A 25,000-nucleotide genomic window follows, 5' to 3' on the forward strand; every position below is an offset into this window, starting at 1 on the left:
TTGTATGTGTGTGTGTGCCTGGCGTAGAAGGGGTAGAGGTAGGAAGGAGAATATGATTTGGTGTGAATAATTCAGCTCAGCATTGGTATTTGGTATTTGGTATTTGATTAGGATCCTCATTAGCTGTTGCGAAAGCAGCAGCTACTCTTCCTGGGGTCCAACACAAAACATAAAACATGACATAATAAAGAACATTAGTCGACAAGAACAGCACAAGGACAGAACTACATACATTTAAAAGGCCTACATATCAATACATACACATATTCTATCTAGGTCAACCAGGGGAGAGGGGTTGTGAGGTGTTGTTTCATCTGTTTTTTAAACCAGGTTTGCTGTTTATTTGACCAAAATGAGATGGGTTTCATGCAATAATGGCTCTATATAATACTGTATAATACTGTACGCTTTCAGCCAATCCTCCTCAGGCCCTTTACAAGGGAAGGGGCTGTACATAAGGGGGACAGGAAGTCAGAATGCCATAAGGGCTATTTGTTGAAGGCAAAACTGATCCCTGAGTACGGAATGTATGGAGAATGGATGTATGATTTTCAAGGAAAAATAACAAGCTGCTCTCTCTCTCTCTCTCTCCTCCTGCTCTATTCATTCTCAAAGGTAGCTCACCATCTATGCCCCTCTGCTTTCCCCTTTTCAAGGACGCCCCTAATTATCTACCTCTACACCCTCTTGCCCTGTCTCCCTCTCTGACAGACAGAGAACATTCACTGCAGTTCTTGAAGTAATAAACACTATTGTTTTCTCCAGTGATGTTCAGATGGCTGTGTGTGTGACTGACACTCTGTACTGTTGCACCGAGCAGTGCAACAGGGCACAGCACATCAAGACATTCCCCTTCTCCACCTTCTCCCACTTTACTCTCATCCTCTCCTCCCTCTGCTTTCCCTTTCCACCATTTTAAACCTAGGGAAGAGAGACTGAGGGAAGAGAGACCGAGGGAAGAGAGACCGAGGGAAGAGAAGGAAAGATGACAAAAGGGGGTTAAGAAGAAGAGGGACTTATTATTTTTCTCTTGCCTCCTATTCCCTCAGTCTGTCTTGCCTCAGTCTCTCTTTCCTCCGTCTCTCTTTCCTCAGTCTCTGTTGCCTCAGTCTCTGTTGCCTCAGTCTCTGTTGCCTCAGTCTCTGATGCCTCAGTCTCTCTTGCCTCAGTCTCTCTTGCCTCAGTCTCTCTTGCCTCAGTCTCTCTTGCCTCAGTCTCTCTTGCCTCAGTCTCTCTTGCCTCAGTCTCTCCTGCCTCCGTCTCTCTTGCCTCAGTCTCTGTTGTCTCAGTCTCTCTTGCCTCAGTCTATGTTGCCTCAGTCTCTCTTGCCTCAGTCTCTCTTCCCTCCATCTCTCTTGCCTCAGTCTTTGTTGCCTCAGTCTCTCTTGCCTCAGTCTCTCTTGCCTCAGTCTCTCCTGCCGCCGTCTCTCTTGCCTCAGTTTCTCCTGCCTCCGTCTCTTTTCCCTCAGTCTCTCTTGCCTGTCTCTCTTCCCTCCGTCTCTCTTGCCTCAGTCTCTCTTGCCTCAGTCTCTCTTCCTCAGTCTCTCTTGCCTCTGTCTCTCTGTCTCTCTTCCCTCAGTCTCTCTTGCCTCTGTCTCTCCTGCCTCTGTCTCTCTTCCCTCAGTCTCTCTTGCCTCAGTCTCTCTTGCCTCCTCCGTCTCTCTTGCCTCCTCCGTCTCTCTTGCCTCCTCCGTCTCTCTTGCCTCCTCCGTCTCTCTTGCCTCGTCTGTCTCTCTTGCCTCCTCTGTCTCTCTTGCCTCCTCCGACGCTCTTCCCTCAAGTCTCTGTTGCCTCAGTCTCTGTTGCCTCAGTCTCTCTTGCCTCAGTCTCTCTCCCTCAGTCTCTCTTGGCTCTGTCTCTCTTGTCTCTCTCACACACACACACACTCCTCCGTCTCTCTTGCCTCCTCCGATGCTCTTCCCTCAGTCTCTGTTGACTCAGTCTCTGTTGCCTCAGTCTCTGTTGCCTCAGTCTCTCTCCCTCAGTCTCTCTTGCCTCAGTCTCTCTTGCCTCAGTCTCTCTTGCCTCAGTCTCTCTTCCCTCCGTCTCTATTCCCTCAGTCTCTCTCCCTCAGTCTGTCTTGCCTTAGTCTCTCTTTCCTCCGTCTCTCTTGCCTCAGTCTCTCTTGCCTCCGTCTCTCTTCCTCAGTCTCTCTTGCCTCTGTCTCTCTTGCCTCCGTCTCTCTTCCTCAGTCTGTCTTGCCTCTGTCTCTCTGTCTCTCTTCCCTCAGTCTCTCTTGCCTCCGTCTCTCTTGCCTCCGTCTCTCTTGCCTCCTCAGTCTCTCTTGCCTCCTCCGTCTCTCTTGCCTCCTCCGTCTCTCTTGCCTCCTCCGTCTCTCTTGCCTCAGTCTCTCTTGCCTCAGTCTCTCTTCCTCAGTCTCTCTTGCCTCAGTCTCTCTTGCCTCAGTTTCTCTTGCATCAGTCAGTCTTGCCTCAGTCTCTCTTCCCTCAGTCTCTCTTCCCTCCGTCTCTCTTGCCTCAGTCTCTCTTGCCTCAGTCTCTCTTGCCTCAGTCTCTCTTCCCTCAGTCTCTCTGCCTCCGTCTCTCTTGCCTCCGTCTCTCTTGCCTCCGTCTCTCTTGCCTCAGTCTCTCTTGCCTCAGTCTCTCTTGCCTCAGTCTCTCTTGCCTCCGTCTCTCTTGCCTCCGTCTCTCTTGCCTCCGTTTCTCTTGCCTCCGTCTCTCTTGCCTCCGTCTCTCTTGCCTCCTCCGTCTCTCTTGCCTCCTCCGTCTCTCTTGCCTCCTCCGTCTCTCTTGCCTCCTCCGTCTCTCTTGCCTCCTCCGTCTCTCTTGCCTCAGTCTCTGTTGCCTCAGTCTCTCTCCCTCAGTCTCTCTTGCCAGTCTCTCTTGCCTCAGTCTCTCTTGCCTCAGTCTCTCTTGCCTCAGTCTCTCTTGCCTCAGTTTCTCTTGCATCAGTCAGTCTTGCCTCAGTCTCTCTTCCCTCAGTCTCTCTTCCCTCCGTCTCTCTTGCCTCAGTCTCTCTTGCATCAGTCTGTCTTGCCTCAGTCTCTCTTCCCTCAGTCTTTCTTGCCTCAGTCTCTCTCCCTCAGTCTGTCTTGCCTTAGTCTCTCTTTCCTCCGTCTCTCTTGCCTCAGTCTCTCTTGCCTCAGTCTCTCCTGCCTCCGTCTCTCTTCCTCAGTCTGTCTTGCCTCTGTCTCTCTTCCCTCAGTCTCTCTTGCCTCCGTCTCTCTTGCCTCCATCTCTCTTGCCTCCTCTGTCTCTCTTGCCTCCTCCGACGCTCTTCCCTCAAGTCTCTGTTGCCTCAGTCTCTGATGCCTCAGTCTCTCTTGCCTCAGTCTCTCTCCCTCAGCCTATCTTGGCTCTGTCTCTCTTGTCTCTCTCACACACACACACACACACTCCTCCGTCTCTCTTGCCTCCTCTGTCTCTCTTGCCTCCTCCGACGCTCTTCCCTCAGTCTCTGTTGACTCAGTCTCTGTTGCCTCAGTCTCTGTTGCCTCAGTCTCTCTCCCTCAGTCTCTCTTGCCTCAGTCGCTCTTGCCTCAGTCTCTCTCCCTCAGTCTCTCTTGCCTCAGTCTCTCTCCCTCAGTCTGTCTTGCCTTAGTCTCTCTTTCCTCCGTCTCTCTTGCCTCAGTCTCTCTTGCCTCAGTCTCTCTTGCCTCCGTCTCTCTTCCTCAGTCTGTCTTGCCTCTGTCTCTCTGTCTCTCTTCCCTCAGTCTCTCTTGCCTCCGTCTCTCTTGCCTCCGTTTCTCTTGCCGCCTCCGTCTCTCTTGCCTCCTCCGTCTCTCTTGCCTCCTCCGTCTCTCTTGCCTCCTCCGTCTCTCTTGCCTCCTCCGTCTCTCTTGCCTCCTCCGTCTCTCTTGCCTCAGTCTCTGTTGCCTCAGTCTCTCTCCCTCAGTCTCTCTTGCCAGTCTCTCTTGCCTCAGTCTCTCTTGCCTCAGTCTCTCTTGCCTCAGTCTCTCTTGCATCAGTCAGTCTTGCCTCAGTCTCTCTTCCTCAGTCTCTCTTCCCTCCGTCTCTCTTGCCTCAGTCTCTCTTGCATCAGTCTGTCTTGCCTCAGTCTCTCTTGCCTCAGTCTCTCTTGCCTCAGTCTCTCTCCCTCAGTCTCTCTGCCTCCGTCTCTCTTGCCTCCGTCTCTCTTGCCTCCGTCTCTCTTGCCTCCGTCTCTCTTGCCTCAGTCTCTCTTGCCTCAGTCTCTCTTGCCTCAGTCTCTCTTGCCTCAGTCTCTCTTGCCTCAGTCTCTCTTGCCTCGGTTATAAATGGTGAAGCTAAAACACAGCAAGTTAACACAACCAGGCCAGTTTACAGAGCAGAGTGGAGGAGGGGAGGAGAGAGAGAGCAGAGCTCACATAGCTACACACTGACCTACATACGTTTCCACCCAGCTGATTTGAGTCTTATGCTGAGGTCTTCGGCCAATCACAGGCAGAGGTGGAGTGCCAGCCAGCCAATGGCATGGGCCGTCCTACACAGAGATCTCACACTGTCTCCGTAATTCATACAGTTTTCAGTCATCACAAATGGAGAGAAAGAGAGGCAGAGAGAGAGTGTAACGTTTACTGTTCATTTTGATTGTTTCTTTCACTTTTGTTTATTATCTACTTCACTTGCTTTGGCAATGTTAACATGTTTCCCATGCCAATAAAGCCCCTTGAATTGAATTGAGAGAGAGCAAGGGAGAACTCCGCAGATGAGAGAAAGGCAATAAGAATGAGTAGCTAAAACAGAAAGGTGGAGGGAGAGATAGGGGAGGGAGGGAGAGAGGGCGAGAGAGAGGTGGAGAGAGAGGGGAAAAAGAGACAGAAAAAGAGCTGGGAAGTTCAATGTGGCCAGACAGACTAAAATAAACAGATATTCCTCTCTCTTTCCCCTTCTCCCTCCCTCCCTTCTCCAATGGCAGTGGTGCAACTGGCTGCAGAGAGACAGAGGAGGGCTAATGCTAGCTAATGCTAAAGAGTGGATTAACGCCCTATATCTGTCCCTGTTCCTTTCCCTGCTCACAGGCTAAGCTAATGTTAGCCATTCGTGGCCTAGCACAGTCTGTGCCCTGTCCTCCCTGTGTCTTAAAGTTTTAATGGGCCTTTAAGTTCCTTAAGACACAACCAAAAATATAAACTATTAAAAGAGTAGTCTGGGATCTCATGAAAACAAGTTAGTCTGATTGTGTTCAAGTACATTAGTACAAGATGGCGCCGAAGGGGAGGGCTGCCATTTTATCGGCTCTTAACCAACCATATTTTGTTAGTTTTGTTGCTGCTACCGTCTCTTATGACCGAAAAGAGCTTCTGGACATCAAAACTGGGAATACTCACCTCAAACTGGACGAGGAGTTCTTCTTCAATGAGTCGGACGCAAGGGATATACTACATTCACCCGACCAGGCCCAGATCCCTGTGATTTGCTGGAAAAGGAAACGTAGGTTTCGCGGAAAGAGATCAGGATGCCTTGTGAGGATCAGGTGACGAGTGGCTAATCTGCCCTTGCCTTCCGTTCTGATAGCTAACGTTCAATAGCTGGAAAATAAAAGGGACGATCTGAAAGCACGTATATCCTATCAACGGGACATTAAAAACTGTAATATCTTACGTTCCACAGAGTCGTGGTTGAACGACGACATTAAGAACATACAGCTGGTGGGTTATACACTCTATCGGCAGGACAGAACAGTAGCCTCTGGTAAGACACGGGCGGGGGCCTATGCATATTTTTAAACAATAGCTGGTGCATGATATCTCAGGAAGTCTCACGGTTTTGTTCGCCTGAGGTAGAGTATCTCATAAGCTGTAGACCACACTATCTACCTGGAGAGTTTTCATCTGTATTTTTTTGTAGCTGTCCGAGACTGGCAATAAAACCGCACTCAATGAGCTGTATTCTGCCATAAGCAAACAGGAAAATGCTCATCCAGAGGCGGGGCTCCTTGTGGCCGGGGACTTTAATGCAGGGAAACTTAAATAAGTTTTACCTCATTTCTATCAGCATGTTAAATCTGCAACCAGAGGGCAAACAATTCTAGACCACCTTTACTCCACACACAGAGACACGTACAAAGCTCTCCCCCGCCCTCCATTTGGCAAATCTGACAATAACTAGATCCTCCTGATTCCTGCTTACAAGCAAAAATTAAAGCAGGAAGGAACAGTGTCTATAAAAAAGTGGTCGGATGAAGCAGATGCTAAACTACAGGACTGTTTTGCTAGCACAGACTGGAATATGTTCTAGGATTCTTCCGATGGCATTGAGGAGTACACCACATAATAAGTGCATCGAGGACGCCGTCCCCACAGTAACTGTACGTACGTACCCCAACCAGAAGCCATGGATTACAGGAAACAGTCGCACTGAGCTAAAGGGTAGAGCTGCCGCTTTCAAGGGGCAGGACTCTAACCCGGAAGCTTATCAGAAATCCTGCAATGCCCTCCGACGAACCATCAAACAGGCAAAGCGTCAATACAGGACTAAGATCGAATCGTACTACACCGGCTCCGACGCTTGTCGGATGTGGCAGGGCTTGCAAACTATTACAGACTACAAAGGGAAGCACAGCCGAGAGCTGAACGGTGACGCAAGCTTACCAGATGAGCTAAATAACTTCTATGCTCACTTCGAGACAAGTAACACTGAAACATGCATTAAGAGCATCAGCTGTTCAGGATGACTGTGATCTGCATTATTCAAGACAGTTGCTTTCTGAGAAGGTGTTAAAGTTCACAGTTAGTCATTGTTATGTAAATGCAGGCTGAAAATACCCAGGGCAGAAAAGTCAGAGTGTTTAAAAAAAAAATAAAAATAAAAATATTTCACCTTTATTTAACCAGGTAGGCTAGTTGAGAACAAGTTCTCATTTGCAACTGCGACCTGGCCAAGATAAAGCATAGCAGTGTGAACAGACAACACAGAGTTACACATGGAGTAAACAATTAACAAGTCAATAACACAGTAGAAAAAAAGAAAAAAAGAGTATATACATTGTGTGCAAAAGGCATGAGGAGTTTGGCGAATAATTACAATTTTGCAGATTAACACTGGAGTGATAAATGATCAGACGGTCATGTGCAGGTAGAGATACTGGTGTGCAAAAGAGCAGAAAAGTAAATAAATAACAGTATGGGGATGAGGTAGGTAAATTGGGTGGGCTATTTACCGATGGACTATGTACAGCTGCTCAGATAGTTGATGTTTAAAGTTGGTGAGGGAGATAAAAGTCCCCAACTTCAGTGATTTTTGCAATTCGTTCCAGTCACAGGCAGCAGAGAACTGGAAGGAAAGGCAGCCAAATGAGGTGTTGGCTTTAGGGATGATCAGTGAGATACACCTGCTGGAGCACATGCTACGTACGGGTGGGTGTTGCCATCGTGACCAGTGAACTGAGATAAGGCAGAGCTTTACCGAGCATGGACTTGTAGGTGACCTGGAGCCAGTGGGTCTGGCGACGAATATGTAGCGAGGGCCAGCCGACTAGAGCATACAGGTCGCAGTGGTGGGTGGTATAAGGTGCTTTAGTTACAAAACGGATGGCACTGTGATAAACTGCATCCAGTTTGCTGAGAAGAGTATTGGAAGCTATTTTGTAGATGACATCGCCGAAGTCGAGGATCGGTAGGATAGTCAGTTTTACGAGGGTAAGTTTGGCAGTGTGAGTGAAGGAGGCTTTGTTGCGGAATAGAAAGCCGACTCGAGTTTTGATTTTAGATTGGAGATATTTGATATGAGTCTGGAAGGAGAGTTTACAGTCTAGCCAGACACCTAGGTACTTATAGATATATTCTAGGTCGGAACCATCCAGGGTGGTGATGCTAGTCGGGCGTGCGGGTGCAGGCAGCGAACGGTTGAAAAGCATGCATTTGGTTTTACTAGCGTTTAAGAGCAGTTGGAGGCCACGGAAGGCCATGGAAGGAAGCCACGGAAGGAGTGTTCTATGGCATTGAAGCTCGTTTGGAGGTTAGATAGCACATTGTCCAAGGAAGGGCCAGAAGTATACAGAATGGTGTCGTCTGCGTAGAGGTGGATCAGGAAATCGCCCGCAGCATCATTGATATATACAGAGAAAAGAGTCGGCCCGAGAATTGAACCCTGTGGCACCCCCATAGAGACTGCCAGAGGACCGGACAACATGCCCTCCGATTTGACACACTGAACTCTGTCTGCAAAGTAGTTGGTGAACCAGGCAAGGCAGTCATTGGAAAAACCGAGGCTACTGAGTCTGCCGATAAGAATATGGTGATTGACAGAGTCGAAAGCCTTGGCCAGGTCGATGAAGACGGCTGCACAGTACTGTCTTTTATCGATGGCGGTTATGATACCGTTTAGTACCTTGAGCATGGCTGAGGTGCACCCGTGACCGGCTCGGAAACCAGATTGCACAGCGGAGAAGGTACGGTGGGATTCGAGATGGTCAGTGATCTGTTTGTTGACTTTCGAAGACCTTAGATAGGCAGGGCAGGATGGATATAGGTCTGTAACAGTTTGGGTCCAGGGTGTCTCCCCCTTTGAAGAGGGGGATGATTGCGGCAGCTTTCCAATCCTTGGGGATCTCAGACGATATGAAAGAGAGGTTGAACAGGCTGGTAATAGGGGTTGTGACAATGGCGGCGGGTAGTTTCAGAAATAGAGGGTCCAGATTGTCAAGCCCAGCTGATTTGTACGGGTCCAGGTTTTGCAGCTCTTTCAGAACATCTGCTATCTGGATTTGGGTAAAGGAGAAGCTGGGGAGGCTTGGGCGAGTAGCTGCGGGGGGGGGCGGAGCTGTTGGTCGAGGTTGGAGTAGCCAAGAGGAAAGCATGGCCAGCCGTTGAAAAATGCTTGTTGAAGTTTTCGATTATCATGGATTTATCGGTGGTGACCGTGTTACCTAGCCTCAGTGCAGTGGGCAGCTAGGAGGAAGTGCTCTCTACAGGTAACTACATACATACCTCAGCCTGAACATCAGCACCACAGGTAACTTCCACAAAGCTGTGAACGATTTGAGAGACAAGGCTAGAAGGGCTGGATGCTGGATGATGCATTAGAAATGACTTCATATATTATTGTTTTGAACATTCATATGAGCAATGACAGATAAGATAATGACAGACATGCCATCAAAAGGAACATTAAATTCGACCTACCAATTAGAATCTGGCAAAAAAAACTTGAATCAGTTATAGAACCCATTGCCATTTATGGTTGTGAGGTCTGGGGTCCGCTCACTAACCAAGAATTCACAAAATGGGACAAACACCAAATTCAGACTCTGCATGGAGAATTCTGCAAAAATATCCTCTGTGTACAATCTAAAACAGCAAATAATGCATGCAGAGCAGAATAAGGCCGATACACGGTAATGATCAAAATCCCCCCAAAATATGTTAAATTCTACAACCACCTATTTTAATATATTTTTATTTACCTTTTTTTAAATTTTTTAATTTTAACTTTATTTAACTAGGCAAGATCAGTTAAGAACAAATTCTTATTTTCAATGACGGCCTAGGAACAGTGCCTGTTCAGGGGCAGAACGACAGATTTGTACCTTGTCAGCTCAGGGGTTTAGAACTTGCAACCTTCCGGTTACTAGTCCAACGCTCTAACCACTAGGCTACGCTGCCACCCCGAATTCTTATTTACAATGACGGTCTACCCCGGCCAAACCCTCAAGGAAGCGATTCCCAAACCTCCCATAACAAAGCCATCACCTACAGAGAGATGAATCCAGAGAAGAGTTCCCTAAGCAAGCTGGTCCTGGGGCTCTGTTCACAAACACAAACACACCCAACAGAGCTCCAATGGCAGAATACCTGACCACTGTGACTGACACAAACTTAAGGAAAGCTTTGCCATATCTATTGGGTGAAATACCACAGTGTGCATCACAGCAGCAATATTTGTGATCTGTTGCCACAAGAAAAGGGAAACCAGTGAAGAAACGCCATTGTAATTACAACCCATATTTATGTTTATTTATTTTCCCTTTTGTAATTCTCCCTTTTTGACATCTGTAATGTCTTTATTCTTTTAGAACTTTATTGTTCATTTAAATATAGTTTATTATCTAGTTCACTTGCTTTGACAATGTTACATAAGTTTCCCATGCCAATAAATCCCTTAAAGTGAATTGAATTGAGAAAGAGAGAGTGAGAGACCCACATGAACAAATACTACAGTTTACTATAGAACACTATAGTGCTTACTATAGAATTCTGTCGTAAACTGTAGTATACTGTAGAATACTATACTACACACTGTAGTATCCCTCGATCATGTGTAGTACTTACTATAGAAGGTTGAAATATACTGTAGAATATTATAGTAAATACTACAAAATTCTCTGAAAAAAAACCCTGAAGTAAATACTACATTAATGTCAGCAAAAACACTCCAGTTTTTTTTAACTACAGTAAATACTACAGAATTCAATTTGCATATACGGTCCCCATTCTCCTCCCCATATCTCAATTTGTGCCACCCATATGTGAGAAACCTACAATACATGGCAAGTATAGAGCATATATTGTGTTCCCTTCAGACCCCAGACCTTCAGACCCCAGACTTACCTACCTACAGGTTATGGAAAAGCTGCTCTTTTAGTATTTCTCCAATAGTTTTCCTCAAAGATGATACTTTGTACTACAGTAAATACTACAGTATACTACAATCTGCAAAAACACTACATGAATTACTGTAGTATATACAATTTATTTTACTACATATAACTGCAAAAACACTACAGTGAATACTACAGTAAAGTCTGCAAAAACACAACAGTGAATACTATACTATTTATACCACAGCATAGAATTTTTATAGAGAGAGAGCTTCAGACAGACATACTGTACACAGATCAGTCAGATCAGAGCATTCATCAAACAGCCCGCTGGCATGGCACACTCTACCCAGTAGCCACACACACACACCTGAATGTTGTGAAACCACCACAGACCGACTGCTATGGAGGGAACTAAAAGGTCACACTGGGGCCCATCAGAGGTGTCAGTGGTGGCACTATCACCCAATAACATCACTTCAAAACCTCTCTCTCCCCATCTCCCTCATTCCTTGAACACTCTCCACCAAGTATGACATCCTGTAATACCACTAAACCCAACCTCCCTTTAAGCAGAAGCATCCTGTAATACCACTAAACCCAACCTCCCTTTAAGCAGAAGCATTCTGTAATACCACTAAACCCAACCTCCCTTTAAGCAGAAGCATCCTGTAATACCACTAAACCCAACCTCCCTTTAAGCAGAAGCATTCTGTAATACCACTAAACCCAACCTCCCTTTAAGCAGAAGCATCCTGTAATACCACTAAACCCAACCTCCCTTTAAGCAGAAGCATCCTGTAATACCACTAAACCCAACCTCCCTTTAAGCAGAAGCATCCTGTAATACCACTAAACCCAACCTCCCTTTAAGCAGAAGCATCCTGTAATACCACTAAACCCAACCTCCCTTTAAGCAGAAGCATCCTGTAATACCACTAAACCCAACCTCCCTTTAAGCAGAAGCATCCTGTAATACCACTAAACCCAACCTCCCTTTAAGCAGAAGCATCCTGTAATACCACCAAACCCAACCTCCCTTTAAGCAGAAGCATCCTGTAATACCACTAAACCCAACTTCCCTTTAAGCAGAAGCATCCTGTAATACCACCAAACCCAACCTCCCTTTAAGCAGAAGCATTCTGTAATACCACTAAACCCAACCTCCCTTTAAGCAGAAGCATCCTGTAATACCACTAAACCCAACCTCCCTTTAAGCAGAAGCATCCTGTAATACCACTAAACCCAACCTCCCTTTAAGCAGAAGCATCCTGTAATACCACTAAACCCAACCTCCCTTTAAGCAGAAGCATCCTGTAATACCACCAAACCCAACCTCCCTTTAAGCAGAAGCATCCTGTAATACCACTAAACCCAACCTCCCTTTAAGCAGAAGCATCCTGTAATACCACCAAACCCAACCTCCCTTTAAGCAGAAGCATCCTGTAATACCACCAAACCCAACCTCCCTTTAAGCAGAAGCATCCTGTAATTGAAGCTGAAGGAGATTGTAGATAAATAAATAGAAGCATCAATGACACAGAGTGACAGACAGGACCAACAGTTTGTTGATGGAGCCAGTATGCTGCTAGTTGAATAGGTGAGGTTTCATCGGGCTAGGCAGGGAAGGGGCTGCTGTGGCACGCTATTCTGTCTGTTTCCTCTTTGTATTTACAAAGAAAAACCATGCATCTTTCTGCAGCGGCTGCAAAACAAAGGATGGGAAAAAAAGAACAAAAGTCGGAGAAGAAAACAGAAAGAAAAACAAACAGAAGCAAGGGAAGTGAATGAGGAAAAGAGGGAGGGAGGCACACTAACCATATATAAAGAGACGGCCGCCCATCCAGCGTCCACACAGATACGCTATCAGTAAAAGTGATGGATTGTGGGTAGGAGAGAGAAGACACAAAGGGCCCTGCAGTGCAGAGGGAAGAGGTGGATTTGGAGTACATCAAGAAACACACACATTCACACACACCCTCCCCCCGCTTACCCATATGAACACACACAAAACACACCTGATCTCTCTCACTGATATACGCACACACGCATATACACAAACACAGTGGTCCACATGTGCGGTGCACAAGCGTGCACAAACACACACAAAAACACACACACACACAGTGTGCATTAATCAGACTAAAAGCCTTTCAGAGGTGCAGTGATGTCATCGCACTACGATAATCAACAGTCCACTCCCTCAGGACACCCATGCTACAAAGGTTCTTTCTCCTTTCGCGCCTTCACTCTTTCTCTCACTCCATTCCTCTCTCCCTCTACCTCGCTCTCTCTCTTCCCTCTCTCTCTGCAGACGTATTAGTAGATGGCTAAATCGTTTGATGGGGGACCATGAATTATGCAGAGTTTAACTGAAGTGCTCATATGAAAATGGATCCCGACCCATATTGACCCGTTTACTTGGAAAAAAACCCCAGCAACAATAAGCTCTCTCTCAGGTCTTGTGGGATCCCAGTCACTTTATTATGACAGAGACACGGGGTGGAGAGTGGAGTGCCCCTTGTTGCCCTGTCAAAACCTGACTGCTACAAGACCACTCTGGAGACTGAGAGGGCCTACCACGGTCGACTGCAGTGTTCGAGTGACGCGTCATGGACAAGTCTCTGTGTGTGGATGGCCCTACAGAACACCTCGTCTCTGTGTGTGGATGGCCCTACAGAACACCTCGTCTCTGTGTGTGGATGGCCCTACAGAACACCTCGTCTCTGTGTGTGGATGGCCCTACAGAACACCTCGTCTCTGTGTGTGGATGGCCCTACAGAACACCTCGTCTCTGTGTGTGGATGGCCCTACAGAACACCTCGTCTCTGTGTGTGGAGGGCCCTACAGAACACCTAGTCTCTGTGTGTGGATGGCCCTACAGAACACCTAGTCTCTGTGTGTGGATGGCCCTACAGAACACCTCGTCTCTGTGTGCGGAGGGCCCTACAGAACACCTAGTCTCTGTGTGTGGATGGCCCTACAGAACACCTCGTCTCTGTGTGTGGATGGCCCTACAGAACACCTCGTCTCTGTGTGTGGATGGCCCTACAGAACACCTCGTCTCTGTGTGTGGAGGGCCCTACAGAACACCTCGTCTCTGTGTGTGGATGGCCCTACAGAACACCTCGTCTCTGTGTGTGGATGGCCCTACAGAACACCTCGTCTCTGTGTGCGGATGGCCCTACAGAACACCTCGTCTCTGTGTGTGGATGGCCCTACAGAACACCTCGTCTCTGTGTGCGGAGGGCCCTACAGAACACCTCGTCTCTGTGTGTGGATGGCCCTACAGAACACCTAGTCTCTGTGTGCGGAGGGCCCTACAGAACACCTCGTCTCTGTGTGCGGAGGGCCCTACAGAACACCTCGTCTCTGTGTGCGGATGGCCCTACAGAACACCTCGTCTCTGTGTGCGGAGGGCCCTACAGAACACCTCGTCTCTGTGTGCGGAGGGCCCTACAGAACACCTCGTATCTGTGTGTGGATGGCCCTACAGAACACCTAGTCTCTGTGTGCGGAGGGCCCTACAGAACACCTCGTCTCTGTGTGTGGATGGCCCTACAGAACACCTCGTCTCTGTGTGCGGAGGGCCCTACAGAACACCTCGTCTCTGTGTGCGGAGGGCCCTACAGAACACCTCGTCTCTGTGTGCGGATGGCCCTACAGAACACCTCGTCTCTGTGTGCGGAGGGCCCTACAGAACACCTCGTCTCTGTGTGTGGATGGCCCTACAGAACACCTAGTCTCTGTGTGCGGAGGGCCCTACAGAACACCTCGTCTCTGTGTGTGGAGGGCCCTACAGAACACCTCGTCTCTGTGTGTGGATGGCCCTACAGAACACCTCGTCTCTGTGTGTGGAGGGCCCTACAGAACACCTCGTCTCTGTGTGTGGATGGCCCTACAGAACACCTCGTCTCTGTGTGTGGATGGCCCTACAGAACACCTCGTCTCTGTGTGTGGATGGCCCTACAGAACACCTCGTCTCTGTGTGTGGATGGCCCTACAGAACACCTCGTCTCTGTGTGTGGATGGCCCTACAGAACACCTCGTCTCTGTGTGTGGAGGGCCCTACAGAACACCTCGTCTCTGTGTGTGGAGGGCCCTACAGAACACCTCGTCTCTGTGTGTGGATGGCCCTACAGAACACCTCGTCTCTGTGTGTGGAGGGCCCTACAGAACACCTCGTCTCTGTGTGTGGATGGCCCTACAGAACACCTCGTCTCTGTGTGTGGATGGCCCTACAGAACACCTCGTCTCTGTGTGTGGAGGGCCCTACAGAACACCTCGTCTCTGTGTGTGGAGGGCCCTACAGAACACCTCGTCTCTGTGTGTGGATGGCCCTACAGAACACCTCGTCTCTGTGTGTGGAGGGCCCTACAGAACACCTCGTCTCTGTGTGTGGATGGCCCTACAGAACACCTCGTCTCTGTGTGTGGAGGGCCCTACAGAACACCTCGTCTCTGTGTGTGGATGGCCCTACAGAACACCTCGTATCTGTGTGTGGAGGGCCCTACAGAACACCTCGTCTCTGTGTGTGGATGGCCCTACAGAACACCTCGTCTCTGTGTGTGGAGGGCCCTACAGAACACCTCGTCTCTGTGTGTGGATGGCCCTACAGAACACCTTGTCTCTGTGTGTGGAGGGCCCTACAGAACACCTCGTCTCTGTGTGTGGAGGGCCCTACAGAACACCTCGTCTCTGTGTGTGGAGGGCCCTACAGAACACCTCGTCTCTGTGTGTGGAGGGCCCTACAGAACACCTCGTCTCTGTGTGTGGAGGGCCCTACAGAACACCTCGTCTCTGTGTGTGGATGGCCCTACAGAACACCTCGTCTCTGTGTGCGGAGGGCCCTACAGAACACCTCGACTCTGTGTGTGGAGGGCCCTACAGAACACCTCGTCTCTGTGTGTGGAGGGCCCTACAGAACACCTCGTCTCTGTGTGCGGAGGGCCCTACAGAACACCTCGACTCTGTGTGTGGATGGCCCTACAGAACACCTCGTCTCTGTGTGTGGATGGCCCTACAGAACACCTCGTCTCTGTGTGTGGAGGGCCCTACAGAACACCTAGTCTCTGTGTGTGGATGGCCCTACAGAACACCTCGTCTCTGTGTGTGGATGGCCCTACAGAACACCTCGTCTCTGTGTGTGGAGGGCCCTACAGAACACCTCGTCTCTGTGTTTGGAGGGCCCTATAGAACACTATGGTAAATCTCATCTCTGTGTGAGGAGGCCCACAATAAAAAAGACTATAGTGTATACTATGGTAGAAATACTATACTGTAGTATTCACTGTAGTGTTTTTACGGACTATTTACTGTAGTATACTGTAGTATGTATAGCTTACTATAGCTTACTATAGTATAAATAATGTAGTAAAAAATAGTAGTATATACTATAGTAATTATTGTAGTGCTTTTGCAGACTGTAGTACTGTATACTGTAGTATTTACTGTAGTGTTTTTGCAGACTGTAGTATACTGTTGTATTTAATGGAGTGTTTTTGGGGACATTACTGTAGTATTTACTGAAGTGTTTTTGTTTTATTATCTTTGACATAGAAGTGGAGGCTTTCTCCTTGAGGAAACCTACTGGTGAAATAATAAAAGAGCACATTTGCTATAACCTGTAGGTAGGTAGGTAGGACTGAGCTTCTGCTCTAAGAAACACTAAGAAATTATATATCAAGTACTACACATGATCGAAGGAAACTACAGTGTTCTACAGCATACTATAGTTCACTACATAATTCTATAGTAAGTACTATAGTGTTCTATAGTAAACTGTAGTATTTTTTCTGTGGGAGGGCCCTGTCGAACACAGTGGCAATCTCATTTCTGGATAAGAGCTTCTGCTAAATGACTAAAATATAAATGTTAACGCAAGCTTCTGTATCATGGTAAAAAAAAACATCACTACTATAAAACAGTTTGTTCCAGTGTAGCAAATAGATAGAGTGATAGATAGCAACAGATGGTCCCATCTGTGTCCACTAGAGAATCATTTGTATTACTGGTACAGTCTGCTGTTCTTCCTGTAGACCCTACTCTGTTTTTTCCCTACCCCCACTCTTTTCTTCTTCTCTTCTCTCCCCTGATCTGTCCTCCCTCCCTGCTGCTCCCCCCTGCCCTGCTCAGCCCTGCCCTGCTCAGCCCTGCTCAGCCCTGCTCTGTTTCCCCCTGCCCTGCTCAGCCCTGCCCTGCTCAGCCCTGCTCTGCTCCCCCTGCTCTGCTCCCCCTGCCCTGCTCCCCCTGCTCTGCTTCCCCTGCCCTGCTCAGCCCTGCCCTGCTTCCCCCTGCCCTGCTCCGCCCTGCTCTGCTCCCCCTGCCCTGCTCAGCCCTGCTCTGCTCCCCCTGCCCTGCTCAGCCCTGCTCTGCTCCCCCCTGCCCTGCTCAGCCCTGCCCTGCTCCCCCCTGCCCTGCTCAGCCCTGCCCTGCTCCCCCCTGCCCTGCTCAGCCCTGCCCTGCTCAGCCCTGCTCTGCTCCCCCCTGCCCTGCTCAGCCCTGCTCTGCTCCCCCTGCCCTGCTCAGCCCTGCTCTGCTCCCCCCTGCCCTGCTCAGCCCTGCCCTGCTCCCCCCTGCTCTGCTTCCCCCTGCCCTGCTCAGCCCTGACCTGCTCAGCCCTGACCTGCGGGAGAGTAAGAGAGAGAACAGGGGGAGTGAGTGTCACCCCATGTCACAGAGAACTGGTCCTCCACACATCAAAAGAAAGGAAGAGAAAAAAGGGAGAAGGGAGAGAGTAAAATGACCCTCGCCAGCAGTGCCTGTTTAATTGACAAGTGACTTCCTTGTAGGGATAGTGGTCCTGGGATAGTAAATAACAATGAGTACACACTTAAATGTCCCACTGCAACTGGACTTTAACATAAATCCATAGAATTATGAAGACAGACGCGGCATGAGAGAGAGGGAGAGAGAAAGAGAGACAGAGAGAGAGAAAGAGAGAGTGAGAAAGAGAGAGAGAGAAAGATAGAGAGAGATGCAGTGTGTGTGCGTGCATGTGTGCGTACGCGTGTGTGCGTGCGTGTGTGTGCGTGTGTGCGTGTGTGCGTGTGTGTGTGTGTGTGTGTGTGTGTGTGTGTGTGTGTGTGTGTGTGTGTGTGTGTGCATAAAACAGATAGAGTGGAAGGCTCTGTTTCTGGGTAGAGCAGCTAGATAGAGTGGAAGGCTCTGTGTCTGGGTAGAGCAGCTAGATAGAGTGGAAGGCTCTGTGTCTGGGTAGAGCAGCTCCCAATGTGCCTTGGGGCTGTGGAGCGATTTCATGCCCCCATAAGCAATGAACCACACACACACATCAATACACACACGCTCTAAAGAGCTTTCCTCTCTCCCCGTCCAGCCACCCGTGTCAGATGAAAAACATCATAGCATGTAAGAAAAAGTAGAGCGAAAGAGAAGTAGAAAGAGAAAAGTATAGAGAGAGTATTAAAACTCAACTATAATCTGCATTTGAGAAACCTTGTACTAATTACAACATTACAGTCTTTTCATGGTCTCCGGCCTAGAACACTGCAGAACACATATAGTCCTATGGCTTGACCTGGTCAACCGTTCCCTCAATATTAGAGAATTAACCACTCTCTAATTCATCAAATCTATTAATGTAACATCGATAGGTCTAGGCTACTACATGATACTCAAATTTTCCCTATACCCATCATGAGGTTGCTACAACCTAGCATATGAATTAAAGTTTACAACGTAGGTGCACACAGGTCGAGAGAATTATTTAAAGTGACCGACAGTGACACATTCAGTACTGCCTTGCACACTCCTGCATATACAATAGCTGATTTGGGTGTAATCATTAGTCCAACAGTTGCAAATGAGAATTTCTATTGGACAAATTCAGGTATGTTTGCTCCCGTTTAAGAAACGCTTTTCAACAGAATCGGCTAAATGAATACACCCCTGATGACGTGTAAACACAATTCACTTTCATTGTAGCCACGTTGTATTCCTTCTCGCATCTACACACTCTCCTCCTCTTCCCTTTGCTTGTGGACAACACAGCTGTATGTGACCAGGCGTACAGTGCACAGTGACAACAAGGAACCCCCTCATCTTTCTCCGTACAGTGCACAGTGACACCAAGGTACCCCCTCATCTTTCTCCGTACAGTGCACAGTGACACCAAGGTACCCCCTCATCTTTCTCCGTACAGTGCACAGTGACACCAAGGAAACCCTCATCTTTCTCCGTACAGTGCACAGTGACACCAAGGTACCCCCTCATCTTTCTCCGTACAGTGCACAGTGACACCAAGGAACCCCCTCATCTTTCTCCGTACAGTGCACAGTGACACCAAGGAACCCCCTCATCTTTCTCCGTACAGTGCACAGTGACACCAAGGTACCCCCTCATCTTTCTCCGTACAGTGCACAGTGACACCAAGGTACCCCCTCATCTTTCTCCGTACAGTGCACAGTGACACCAAGGTACCCCCTCATCTTTCTCCGTACAGTGCACAGTGACAACAAGGAACCCCCTCATCTTTCTCCGTACAGTGCACAGTGACACCAAGGTACCCCCTCATCTTTCTCCGTACAGTGCACAGTGACACCAAGGTACCCCCTCATCTTTCTCCGTACAGTGCACAGTGACACCAAGGAACCCCCTCATCTTTCAGTCAGACTAAATGTCCACTGTGACTGAAACATGGTCTGTGTTGCTCAACTGAGTTTTCAGTTTTGAACATCTCTCTGTTTCGAGGTTCTCTACTTTTGATGTCAATGTTCTACGACACACTGGGCTGTACTTACAGTTAAGCCCTGACAGAAAGTGACAAAAACTCTTGTTTTCCACAATAGACAGAGGCAAGTTGCAATCGATAACCAGGTCGGACAGTATTGCATTGTTGATAGCTTTCTGCTGTGGATGATTCATGCTGGACTGCCCTACACGGGTCTCCATGAACTGTGAGATTGGAGACTGTTGTGGTTCACTTGTGACACTTTTGTTCATCTGGTATTGTTCAAATCTGTAAGCATATAAAAAATAATTGAGCGGGGCAGTAGCACAATCTTGCCTGGTCTCAATCTTGAGTGGAATGATCACGTTCCCGCACTGGCTGACTGTGTGGAGGCTCATTGATTTAACATTCTGTTAGCCTACATGCTATACTAGCAAAGTTATATATAGCTGTCGGCTATATTAGCCACGACTTACTGTTCTTTGTGCAGCTTCAAATGTCGAACAAAATTGGAAGTTGTTGTGCCTCCATCTGTAATTTTTGCAAGTTGCAAAATATACAAACTACAACGTAGTCAAATCAAATTTTATGACCAATTTCTGCAGAAATCCAGGTAATTCCAAAGGGTTCACATACTTTTCCTTGCCACTGTATCTCTGAATTACCAGGTCAAAGGGAAAACCAAAACCTTTCCCTGGGTTTGTGCAATGTCAGCAAACATAGTCAGGCAACCAGCCTCATAGGGCTCACTATATTACTTGCCCAATCATCAAGTTTGGGGACGACACAACAGTGGTAGGCTTGATTACCAACAACGACGAGACGGCCTACAGGGAGGAGGTGAGGGCCCTCGGAGTGTGGTGTCAGGAAAATAACCTCACACTCAACGTCAACAAAACTAAGGAGATGATTGTGGACTTCAGGAAACAGCAGAGGGAACACCCCCTATCCACATCGATGGAACAGTAGTGGAGAGGGTAGTAAGTTTTAAGTTCCTCGGCATACACATCACAGACAAACTGAATTGGTCCACTCACACAGACAGCGTTGTGAAGAAGGCGCAGCAGCGCCTCTTCAACCTCAGGAGGCTGAAGAAATTTGGCTTGTCACCAAAAGCACTCACAAACTTCTACAGATGCACAATCGAGAGCATCCTGGCGGGCTGTATCACCGCCTGGTACGGCAACTGCTCCGCCCACAACCGTAAGGCTCTCCAGAGGGTAGTGAGGTCTGCACAACGCATCACCGGGGGCAAACTACCTGCCCTCCAGGACACCTACACCACCCGATGTTACAGGAAAAAATAAATAAAATAAAATTAAAATAAAGATCATCAAGGACAACAACCACCCGAGCCACTGCCTGTTCACCCCGCTATCATCCAGAAGGTGAGGTCAGTACAGGTGCATCAAAGCTGGGACCGAGAGACTGAAAAACAGCTTCTATCTCAAGGCCATCAGACTGTTAAACAGCCACCACTAACATTGAGTGGCTGCTGCCAACACACTGACACTGACTCAACTCCAGCCACTTTAATAATGGGAATTGATGGGAAATGATGTAAAATACATCACTAGCCACTTTAAACAATGCTACCTAATAATAATAATGTTACATACCCTACATTATTCATCTCATATGCATACGTATATACTGTACTCTATATCATCTACTGCATCCTTATGTAATACATGTATCACTAGCCACTTTAACTATGCCACTTTGTTTACATACTCATCTCATATGTATATACTATACTCGATACCATCTACTGTATCTTGCCTATGCTGCTCTGTACCATCACTCATTCATATATATTTATGTACATATTCTTTATCCCCTTACACTGTGTATAAGACAGTAGTTTTGGAATTGTTAGTTAGATTACTTGTTGGTTATTACTGCATTGTCGGAACTAGAAGAACAAGCATTTCGCTACACTCGCATTAACATCTGCTAACCATGTGTATGTGACAAATAAAATGTGATTTGATTTGATATCTCTCCTCTCCTCTCTATCCAGGCATTATATCTTGTTATACAACGGGTGGGCCTAATCCTGAATGCTGATGGGTTAAAACCGCATTCCAGACATTGTCTATTCCACAAGTAACCACTGGCTAAATCAATGACGTTAAAATGCCTATTTACTCTGTTCCATCTGACTGCGCAGTCCACTGTCTCATCAGTCCAGGCAGGGAAGTTATAAACTTGATCTCCACTATAAGAAGCATCTAGACATTATCTCACATTTCTTTTAGACAAACATTTAGTTTTCAACAGCAGAGATTTGTATAAACCTTGCTGCATTTCTCTCCGACATTTGCAACATTGTTTTAATATTCAAATTTGATCTTCAGCTGTCCCATAGTAATGAACGTGTCAGGAGTTGGGACGAGACAGACAGGCAGGCAACGTTTCTCAGCCAGTCGAAATCATGAATCAGCTGGCATCATTTTTATGGATATATACAAAGAAATATCAATTGAAAAAAGGTCAAACGAAACGAAGTGCAGCTAGTTTGCAGTCTTTCCAGCTTCAGTTTTAAATGATTGTGTTAGTTGTGTTGTTGGATAGATCCTCTGAACAACAGTGTCATGGCAAGTGAGCACATTTTCTACGCCAGGTGAATTCGAGCCTCATTAACTCATTGTTATGGATGTATCCGAATAAACGCCACTAGAAAACTGCAAATGCAGCTACTTATTCTGGCTGTACATTTTGACGTAACTGTAAGCTAGCCGTAGTTGGCTAGCTAGCAAGCAAGGGATAAGAAGGTTGCCAGCCAGTATGGCAATGGAACATTTAGAATGAACGACTGGGTCGCATCCATAGATACAGAACAAAAAGACTGAGCAACTGGATCGTGTCTCTGGCAACCGAACCGATAGTACGTTCGACCAGCTGGCTTGGGTAGTAACCCTCGATTTGTGTCGGGACTATATCTTGTGGAAGGATGAAATATTATTCATAAATTCATCAAAATAACATTTTTAATTCAAATATGTCAATCATTATTTGCTTATGTTGGTAAACTGTTATATAAAAGTGATAATGCCCTCGAAGCCGGTGTTTGGAGGATATATTGGAACGGTTTGCCGGACATCGACTTTGTCTCAGGCCTAACAACACCCGTGCAAATATATCCTTCAAACACCGGCTTCTCTGATATTATCACTTAAATTACCCATACCTGACACTCACATAGCAGGCGGGTGTGAAAACCCAGAGGTGTGCTCCAGGGTCGGGCTCAATTTGAATTGAATTCAAGAAGTGGTTTGAATTAAAAATTCTGAAATGTACATTTCTTTTTATTAATTAGCTTATACTTTTCAGTTTATTGAGAAGTCATTGAATATAAATGCCTTTTTTTCAATTATTGACTGCCTTCAATTGGAATTGAGGCCAACTCTGATGCACTTAGGAATCAAAAACACTGAGTGATAAGAGAAGCGGAGAGGGACGAAGGAACCAGAGGATTAAGCACGACAACCCTGTTCCTCAGATGAAGGGTGCAGAAATAAGGACTGGCCTACATGTTTTGGTAAAATTTGAAAAATCATGACTCCAGAGCCAGAGGTTGGAGCCAATACTGCAAAGTGAAAGAAAGATTCTGCTGGTTGATAATACTGTGCGTTAAGGTAGTAGAAGTGATGTGGGAAGGAGTGCTGGAACTTGATTGGTAGTCTTTCATCTTTTGTCTGGATCTCATTGTCTTTGTGTTTACATTGAACCACAACGTAATACATGGAATACACTAAACTAACCCCAAGCATTTCCCATGTGGAGTACATGTTAAACACTTGCAAATTACCCTTGAAGGACAAAATAAAGACTTTGCTTTACCTTTCCACTGCATTACTTTCGTACTCTACACACACACACACACACACACACACACACACACACACACACACACACACACACACACACACACACACACACACACACACACACACACACACACACACACACACACACACACACACACACACACACACACACACACACACACACAGCTACACACATCTTTGATAGAACTAAATCCATTGCCATAAGCCTCCTCTTTCTGTCTTAGTGTTCAGTGGCTGAGCACGGTTTCACAATGGCCCTCCTTCATCCCCTGAGCCTCCCCACCTCCGCCCCTCAGCCCAGCCCAATGTCCTCGGACACAGTGGTGACTTCATAAAGAGAGGGTATTAGTGGTGAGAGCCTGGTGTATAGCAGACCCTGGGCCAGCCGTAAGACAATGGCTACAGAGCAGGCCCAGTCAGTCTGTAGCTAACCCTGACCCAAACCCTGGCCCTGACCCCCTGAATCCCACCCAACCACCAAACCAGAGAAACACTCTGTGGGTCTGAGGGAAACAAACTCATTCATGTAAACCTGGAGCTCTCTAACAGGCAGATAATTATAGACATAAACATTCTATCATTTTAAGAACAGATATGAACTATTCTAACCTTGGACCATGATACAGAACTCTGTCTTATTTTTGCATAACAAATCTGGGAGTGTGGCCACTCTGGTTAACTCTCAATCATGAATCTATATGGTCAGAGACAAATCCATATAGATACAGACTTTGGCGAGCACACACCCCCACACCCATGCACGCACACACACACCCCCACACCCATGCACGCACACACACACCCCCACACCCATGCACGCACACACACACCCACGCACACACCCACCCACACACACACATACACACACACACACAAACACAGTCTTGTATAACTAACCTTGTGGGGACACAAAATTCAGTCCCATTCAAGATCCACTTTTCCCTAACCCTAACCCTAACCCTAACCCTAACCCCTAACCGTAACATTACCTTAACCCTAATCTTAACCCCAAATCATAACCTTAACCCTAAACCTAACCCTAACTCCTAACCCTAACCATAACCCTAGCTCCTAACCCTAGCTCCTATCCCTAACCATAACCCTATCTCCTAACCCTAGCTCCTAACTCTAAACCTAACCCTGGCCATAACCATAGCTCCTAACTCTAAACCTAACCATAGCTCCTAACCCTAGCTCCTAACTCTAAACCTAACCCTGGCCATAACCCTAGCTCCTAACTCTAAACCTAACCATAGCTCCTGACCCTAACCATAACCCTAGCTCCTAACCCTAGCTCCTAACTCTAAACCTAACCCCTAACTCTAAACCTAACCCTAGCTCCTAACCCTAACCATAACCCTAGCTCCTAACTCTAAACCTAACCCTAACCATAACCCTAAACATAACCCTAGCTCCTAAACCTAACCCTAGCTCCTAACTCTAAACCTAACCCTAACCATAACCCTAGCTCCTAACTCTAAACCTAACCATAGCTCCTGACCCTAACCATAACCCTAGCTCATAACTCTAAACCTAACCCTAGCTCCTAACCCTAGCTCCTAACTCTAAACCTAACCCTAACCATAACCCTAGCTCCTAACTCTAAACCTAACCCTAGCTCCTAACTCTAACCATAACCCTAGCTCCTAACCCTAACCCAAGCTCCTAACTCTAAACCTAACCCCTAACTCTAAACCTAACCCGAGCTCCTAACCCTAACCATAACCCTAGCTCCTAACTCTAAACCTAACCCTAGCTCCTAACCATAACCCTAGCTCCTAACCCTAACCCCTAACTCTAAACCTAACCCTAGCTCCTAACCCTAACTCCTAACTCTAAACCTAACCCCTAACTCTAAACCTAACCCTAGCTCCTAACTCTAAACCTAACCCTAGCTCCTAACTCTAACCATAACCCTAGCTCCTAACCCTAACCCAAGCTCCTAACTCTAAACCTAACCCCTAACTCTAAACCTAAC

At 47.2% G+C, this 25,000-nt stretch overlaps 1 protein-coding gene and 2 long non-coding RNA genes across 3 annotated transcripts in view; all 3 read right to left on the reverse strand.

Annotated features, from left to right (window-relative positions):
• LOC118380144 (forkhead box protein O3-like) overlaps positions 1-25,000 on the reverse strand; it is a 93,198-nt gene that overhangs the window by 52,302 nt on the left and 15,896 nt on the right. The gene's annotated exons all lie outside the window — the stretch shown is intronic.
• Positions 10,452-11,795, reverse strand: LOC127931395 (uncharacterized). The gene is made up of 3 exons (XR_008140963.1): positions 11,644-11,795; positions 11,214-11,471; positions 10,452-11,170 (listed from the first exon to the last, which is right to left on the reverse strand). It is a non-coding gene; the product is annotated as an uncharacterized LOC127931395 (long non-coding RNA).
• Positions 24,007-24,995, reverse strand: LOC127931396 (uncharacterized). Its single transcript, XR_008140964.1, has 3 exons — positions 24,977-24,995; positions 24,506-24,593; positions 24,007-24,268 (listed from the first exon to the last, which is right to left on the reverse strand). It is a non-coding gene; the product is annotated as an uncharacterized LOC127931396 (long non-coding RNA).

This window comes from Oncorhynchus keta, chromosome 8 (assembly GCF_023373465.1).
Source record: "Oncorhynchus keta strain PuntledgeMale-10-30-2019 chromosome 8, Oket_V2, whole genome shotgun sequence".
Lineage (NCBI taxonomy): Eukaryota > Metazoa > Chordata > Actinopteri > Salmoniformes > Salmonidae > Oncorhynchus > Oncorhynchus keta.